General features: G+C 37.4%; 1 long non-coding RNA gene and 1 pseudogene across 1 annotated transcript in view; one reads left to right on the forward strand and one right to left on the reverse strand.

Annotated features, from left to right (window-relative positions):
* The first annotated feature begins 367 nt into the window (after positions 1–367).
* LOC127926673 (uncharacterized) lies at positions 368–4,896 on the forward strand (annotated as a pseudogene).
* The window catches only part of LOC127926675 (uncharacterized), a 55,178-nt gene continuing 51,250 nt past the window's right edge, over positions 4,585–8,512 (reverse strand). The window contains exon 2 of the long non-coding RNA XR_008124803.1: positions 4,585–4,798. This is a non-coding gene — a long non-coding RNA (uncharacterized LOC127926675). The remainder of the gene's footprint in view (positions 4,799–8,512) is intronic.

Consider the following 8,512-nt stretch of genomic DNA (forward strand, 5'->3'; position numbering starts at 1 on the left):
AACTGTACATGACCATCTGATAATTTATCACTCCAGTGTTAATCTGATAAATTGTAATTATTCGCCTACCTCCTCATGCCTATTGCACACAATGTATATAGACTCTTCTTTTTTCTCTTTTTTTTTCTACTGTGTTATTGACTTGTTTATTGTTTACTCCATGTGTAACTCTGTGTTGGCTGTTCACACTGCTATGCTTTATCTTGGCCAGGTCGCAGTTGTAAATGAGAACTTGTTCTCAACTAGCCTACCTGGTTAAATAAAGGTGAAACAAAAATAAAATAGTAAGTGAATAAAGGTGTTCTTTGTCATACTCCTTCCATCTAGAACTGATGGAATGTTCAGCAGGTATAAATGCAGTTCTTAGAGGAAGCAGTAGACTAGAAGGACCTGGCAGAGACAGAGAGACAAGAAGCATTCAGAGGTTTTCACACACATCTCAAGATAGTTGTGTAGTTACCCACAGTGCTAACTAAATACAAAATGTGCACTTGTATTTAATGCACAATACTGGTGTGGGAAATGTTTAAAAATATTATTTAAAAATTGTGTGCTACATTGACATTTTATTTTTTATCAATAAGGTCCTACATTACATATTTGTATTACTATCAAATCAAATCAAATCAAATGTATTGGTCACATACACATGGTTAGCAGATGTTAATGCGAGTGTAGTGAAATGCTTGTGCTTCTTGTTCCGACCATGCAGTAATATCTAACAAGTCATCTAACAATATGTTAATTGAACTATCACATTTTATAGATAGGTAGTAACAAGTGCCTCAGGGTATTTCACTTAGTAATGGTTATATAATCTTTTATTTATTTTCTCACTTTGTAACTTCTACTGATATTTATCTGGATCATCTGCAGAACATGAAATCAGATTGTTATCCTGTGATAAGAGTAAACTTAAATGTAAATGTAATGTAAATGTATGAACAGGTTGCCAGTGATTTAATGAAGATGTGAGTATTGTAACAGACTGTAGAAAACGTCGGACAATGATGGAGGCTAAACATTTTGAATCTCGTCTGCACATCTAGAATTAAATTGAAATACATGTACTGAAACAAATATCGTACAATAAAATACTGTAGGTATTTGAGCAAACCAATGAACTAAGCACCCTGTTAATGATCATATCCACATGTATTTTTCAGCATGATAATGTTTGAAGGGAAGGAGTTCCTCTTGGTGTAATAAAACAACTGAAGATTGGGAGACTGATTTTGAGCGATTTTCGTACACATTCATACAATTTTGGTATATTCTTTGAATTTTTCCAGGTGGCTCGATTGTATATTTTTAAATCCCTATTTCAGATCATTGATTTGTTACAAATTCAAAGAACACAATTATTATTTCCTTATAGTACTTCCTTGATACTCCCTCCCAAAGTAGCCTCGACCAATTACTAAACAATGTCTGACTTCTCAATAGTGACTGACTAAAGGTGTTCCTTGTCATGCTCCTTCCATCTAGAACTGATGGAATGTTCAGCAGGTATAAATGCAGTTCTTAGAGGAAGCAGTAGACTAGAAGGACCTGGCAGAGACAGAGAGACAAGAAGCTTTCACAGGTTTTGACACACATCTCAAGATAGCACTGTGGGTAACTACACATCTAACTAAATTGAAAATGTGCACTTGTATTTAATGCATAATACTGGTGTGGGAAATGTTATGAAGTTAATACTCATTATCTCTTGGTACTTGGGCACAAACATTTTGGCCCTTTTGCCACTAAATTTAAATTCAATGATCTGACATTATTTTTAATGTGACAGTAGCTTAGCACTGCAAGAGTGATTGTAGTAAACAAGAGGAGGTTCAACTTTTTAGAGACGTTTTATAACATTTCACATTCAAGAATGGTTTGTTGTTTGTTACACCACAATTCAAAAGGTTATTTTCTTTTCCCTCCTAGGAAACACTGACCTGAAAGGTAAAATGACTTATTTGTTTTGGAAAACTTCTATGAAAAACATTATTAACTACATTATTTCAAGTTTTACCATTTAAAGTGAAACGGAATGAGAGTGAAATTGACTGAAATTTAAGGTCTTAAGTGTTGATGCCTCACTTTTGCAGAATGTTCTTAATCCTGGTTGTCACAATGTTCTTGGCTGGCTGCTTGGCTTTGCGTGAGTTAAATACAATTCTGAATTATAATGATAAAATAATAGCTTTTGTGCTTTCACCAACTTGTCTTTTCAGTTAGACTTAGGAGTTCTTCTTTGAGACATAAACTAATGTATTAAATCATTGCAGAATGTACTTCAGTTAATTCATCTGCACTTTATTCATAATGTAAAGATCTTTCAGAAATGTGTTGGTAAAATCAAAATGATGTATATATAAAGATGTATTATTAATATAGTAAATATAGTAAACATATTGGCCATGTTATTTTAGCCATCAAAGACCCGTACTCGTATTCCTCTGCGGTGGGTCAGGGAGGTGGCACCCCATTTGCTTCCTACGGTGAGGGACGCATCACAGGAGTCAGAGTGTGGGAGACCCAACAACTACTACTACTACTACTACTACTACAACTACAACAGCAACAACTACATCAGTGGGTGAGCAGACCCTAACCCATGAACAGACACCACTGACTCAGTCCAACTACACTACCAAACAGACACCACTGACTCAGTCCAACTACACTACCAAACAGACACCACTGACTCAGTCCAACTACACTACCCAACACACACTACTGACTCAGTCCAACTACACTACCAAACACACACTACTGACTCAGTCCAACTACACTACCAAACACACACTACTGACTCAGTACAACTACACTACCAAACAGACACCACTGACTCAGTCCAACTACACTACCAAACAGACACCACTGACTCAGTCCAACTACACTACCAAACAGATACCACTGACTCAGTCCAACTACACTACCCAACACACACTACTGACTCAGTCCAACTACACTACCAAACAGACACCACTGACTCAGTCCAACTACACTACCAAACAGACACCACTGACTCAGTCCAACTACACTACCCAACAAACACCACTGACTCAGTCCAACTACACTACCAAACACACACGACTGACTCAGTCCAACTACACTACACAACAAACACCACAGACTCAGTCCAACTACACTACCCAACAAACACCACTAACTCAGTCCAACTACGCTACCCAACAAACACCACTGACTCAGTCCAACTACACTACCCAACAAACACCACTGACTCAGTCCAACTACACTACCAAACACACACGACTGACTCAGTCCAACTACACTACCAAACAGACACCACTGACTCAGTCCAACTACACTACCAAACACACACCACTGACTCAGTCCAACTACACTACCAAACAGACACCACTGACTCAGTCCAACTACACTACCAAACAGACACCACTGACTCAGTCCAACTACACTACCCAACAGACACCACTGACTCAGTCCAACTACACTACCAAACACACACTACTAACTCAGTCCAACTACACTACCCAACAAACACCGCTGACTCAGTCCAACTACAATACCCAACAAACACCACTGACTCAGTCCAACTACACTACCCAACAAACACCACTGACTCAGTCCAACTACACTACCCAACAAACACCACTGACTCAGTCCAACTACACTGCCCAACAGACACATTCTTTCTTTCTTTCTTTCTTTCTTTCTTTCTTTCTTTCTTTCTTTCTTGTGTTTATTACATATTCAGTTTATGACCAAACAATATTGTTATCGCATCTAACCCAGAGTACAATGTAAAATGTAATTCCTTGATATTCTCTGACGCTACCTGCTGTCTTGGTCTGAATGTGCCTTATCAAAACACAACCAACGTGAAAAGCTTCCTCTGTTTTAGGTTCCAGCTGAGATACGGCAACACCTGGTCTCCTGTGTTCGGTCGCGATTTTCCTTTTGTTCTCCATTTTCATTTTGAAATAGGGAGTGTAAAGCAGGTGATGGAGCTGTTTAATGATGAGGCCATCGTTGAGGTGTCTGGGAAGTACAACCCAGCAGACTACATCTGCTACCTGGTGTTAACCACCAACATGGGGCGCACTCTGTCAACCGGCCTGCCCAACCAAATCTCCTTCAACTTCTACCCAACCAACATGGGCAATGAGCTGAGGATCCTCAGTGGTCGCTTCAACGGTGCTGGAATCACCTCCATCGGAGCCCACTGGGGATTGGTGGACATGGAAGGGGCTGGAAACAGTACTCTGCAAACAGCACTGGAAACAGTAACTCCTATTTTTTAGGGGGAAAAAAAGCATGTCTTGCTCTTTGGGATGGTATTCCGGATACAGATTAAGCCTAATCCTGGACTAGTTACTTTCAATGGAGATTCTCCATTCAACATGCTTTTTAGTGCAGGAGTAAACTTAATCTGGGTCCAGGAAACTGACCTTATATGTTGGACGGTTGTTTGACAGAGGCTGACTGAACTGTTTTTATTTCACTATCTGTTTTTTATTTCACTTTTATTTCACTGAATGAATTTGAATGTTTTTAAAGTATTTTTGAGGTGATTCCTCACTTGAAGCCGTACAAAAATATTTCTTAACATTCAAATTCATTCAGTTCAAATTCTCATGAAGCATCCATTAGATAGGAATATTAAAACAGTCCTGTCAGCTTGGGTCACAGACCACATGCGTTGTTTTCACATTTTATCACAATAAAGGAAAGAATCATATGGGATTTAAAGGATGAATTATATATTTGATTAATGGAACAATCTAATATTATGGGGAGATAATAGTGTTTCAGGATGTTTCACCTTCACTATTTTATACACACTGCATTTGTTATTTGTTGTTCCTTTTCTGCTACATCTGCTTCTGGACATTTGAATAAAAAGCATATCTTTAATCATTATATTTCATTGTATTCCTTTTGATAAGACAATACATACAGTAGTGACCAGAAGCTACGATAAACTAATCTGTCATCTTAACAAACCCTACCTCAATGGTGTCAATAAGGAACTACATTTATAACAGCAACGCCCATCCAATAGTAATGAAGGGAAAAATGGATAGTTACATATCGGGATATAATTTTCCACGATATATCATGTTGTATCGCATCAACAATATCAAACTATTATGTTTGTGTTAGTTGGCTGTCCCTGCACTAAAACTCTTATTTTCCTTCATAGACTGTTCTCCATTTTCATTTGAAATAGAAAGCATATTTTTGGGGGGCAATTTCCATTACTTTCTCATGATTTCTAGTCTCTCTGCCACAGACATATTGTTTGGAACATCGAATCACAATAAATAACAGTATATAACCACAATAAGTGTAGAATCATGAGAATCATAATACATATCATATCAACACCATATAATTGTTATACTATGGGGCTGCATAGTGTTTTAGTTAAAGATAAAGTCTGAGATTTGAGAAGCTGTTCAATGTACAATATACCAAAACAAGTGGTGGGGAGGGACACCACTTTGTTACGAATCACAGACTGTGTGGATGGTCTAGATTAGACAGTTTGATAGATGGGGTTTATACAGTATATGGATGGTCTAGATTAGACAGTTTGATAGATGGGGATTATACAGTATATGGATGGTCTAGATTAGACAGTTTGATAGATGGGGTTTATACAGTATGTGGATGGTCTAGATTAGACAGTTTGATAGATGGGGTTTATACAGTATGTGGATGGTCTAGATTAGACAGTTTGATAGATGGGGTTTATACAGTATATGGATGGTCTAGATTAGACAGTTTGATAGATGGGGATTATACAGTATATGGATGGTCTAGATTAGACAGTTTGATAGATGGGGTTTATACAGTATGTGGATGGTCTAGATTAGACAGTTTGATAGATGGGGTTTATACAGTATGTGGATGGTCAAGATTAGACAGTTTGATAGATGGGGTTTATACAGTATATGGATGGACTAGATTAGACAGTTTTATAGATGGGGTTTATACAGTATATGGATGGTCTAGATTAGACAGTTTGATAGATGGGGTTTATACAGTATATGGATGGTCTAGATTAGACAGTTTGATAGATGGGGTTTATACAGTATATGGATGGTCTAGATTAGACAGTTTGATAGATGGGGTTTATACAGTATGTGGATGGTCTAGATTAGACAGTTTGATAGATGGGGTTTATACAGTATATGGATGGTCTAGATTAGACAGTTTGATAGATGGGGTTTATACAGTATATGGATGGTCTAGATTAGACAGTTTGATAGATGGGGTTTATACAGTATATGGATGGTCTAGATTAGACAGTTTGATAGATGGGGTTTATACAGTATATGGATGGTCTAGATTAGACAGTTTGATAGATGGGGTTTATACAGTATATGGATGGTCTAGATTAGACAGTTTGATAGATGGGGTTTATACAGTATATGGATGGTCTAGATTAGACAGTTTGATAGATGGGGTTTATACAGTATATGGATGGTCTAGATTAGACAGTTTGATAGATGGGGTTTATACAGTATATGGATGGTCTAGATTAGACAGTTTGATAGATGGGGTTTATACAGTATATGGATGGTCTAGATTAGACAGTTTGATAGATGGGGTTTATACAGTATATGGATGGTCTAGATTAGACAGTTTGATAGATGGGGTTTATACAGTATATGCATGGTCTAGATTAGACAGTTTGATAGATGGGGTTTATACAGTATATGGATGGTCTAGATTAGACAGTTTGATATATGGGGTTTATACAGTATATGGATGGTCTAGATTAGACAGTTTGATAGATGGGGTTTATACAGTATATGCATGGTCTAGATTAGACAGTTTTATAGATGGGGTTTATACAGTATATGGATGGTCTAGATTAGACAGTTTGATAGATGGGGTTTATACAGTATATGCATGGTTCAACAGTCAAAGCTGCTTTTACTAGTTTTGGTGAGATAGCATGAAAAAATATATATTGTCTTTGTTTTACGGAATAAGTTGAAACATCCTTAAAACATTGTCTTAGTTCCAGTAAATCCGAGCTAATTTGAGGAAGAGCCACCGATTTAAATGGGGCAAAAATTATATGGATTTTGCTGGATTTGCATTTAGTGTAATGTGGATGATACTGCAATGGGATGCCTGCAAATCTTAAAGAAATTATGTGATTTAAAAAATATATAGTTGTTAAACCATGAACAATGCTACATTATAGCTTATTATAGAGTCTAAAATGTTAGCTTGACTACTGCTTCCCTACTGTATATTCAGACCAGAATCACTAAATAATGAGTAAATGTATCCCCCTGTATTGGACCCTCAAGGCATCACAAAGCACAACCTGCGCAACATTTCAAATGATGTACAGTAGAATGAAAACTTGTCAAAAACACTACACTATCTTCACTGAACAAAAATGTAACATTTAAAACACAACATGTAAAGTGTTGGGCCCATGTTTCATGAGCTGAAATAAAAGATCCCCAAAAATGTTCCAAACAAACAAAAAGCTTATTTCTCTCATTTGTTTTGTTTACATTGGTTAGTGAGCATTTCTCCTTTGCCAAGACAGGTGTGGCATATCAAGAAGCTGATTAAACAGCATGATCATTATTAGGAATGCAACGGTACAGCTGGCCCATGGTTTGGTATGTCTCACGGTTTGTGGGCCAAGGTACGGTTTCGGTATGTTTATATTTAAGAAAAGTGTGCGCTTGTATGACTCTCATACAGGGGACGAGTTTGCAACATGTAGCTCTTTATCTCCCAATCCAGTACATAGTAAACCATCATAGTGAGGTATCTTCCAGTACATAGTAAACCATCATAGTGAGGTATCTTCCAGTACATAGTAAACCATCATAGTGAGGTATCTTCCAGTACATAGTAAACCATCACAGTGAGGTATCTTCCAGTACATAGTAAACCATCACAGTGAGGTATCTTCCAGTACATAGTAAACCATCATAGTGAGGTATCTTCCAGTACATAGTAAACCATCACAGTGAGGTATCTTCCAGTACATAGTAAACCATCATAGTGAGGTATCTTCCAGTACATAGTAAACCATCACAGTGAGGTATCTTCCAGTACATAGTAAACCATCACAGTAAAGGTATCTTCCAGTACATAGTAAACCATCATAGTGAGGTATCTTCCAGTACATAGTAAACCATCATAGTGAGGTATCTTCCAGTACATAGTAAACCATCACAGTGAGGTATCTTTGAGTTACTCTGGTGGTCCAACTATCAGTGGAGAGAGCTAGATAGGGTGTCTGTGTCAATTCGTTTTCAATTTATCTCTGCGAAGTTTCATAGAGTTTGGGAATTACTTTGCTGCTGAAATGTGTGAGCGAGGGGACATTGTAGCGCGGTAATAAAAAAAACACTGAATAGGGATGCAAATCTTTGGCTATGAATACTCCCACTGCTTTCATTATTTCTTTATGTTTTTATGAATTTGTCGCAAATTGTTGGAAGCCAGCATCGAGAGATTGTTGTGTTTTCGCTAACGAGTGGACTCTCCT

The sequence above is a fragment of the Oncorhynchus keta genome, unplaced genomic scaffold (genome assembly GCF_023373465.1).
Source record: "Oncorhynchus keta strain PuntledgeMale-10-30-2019 unplaced genomic scaffold, Oket_V2 Un_contig_8045_pilon_pilon, whole genome shotgun sequence".
Classification (NCBI taxonomy): domain Eukaryota; kingdom Metazoa; phylum Chordata; class Actinopteri; order Salmoniformes; family Salmonidae; genus Oncorhynchus; species Oncorhynchus keta.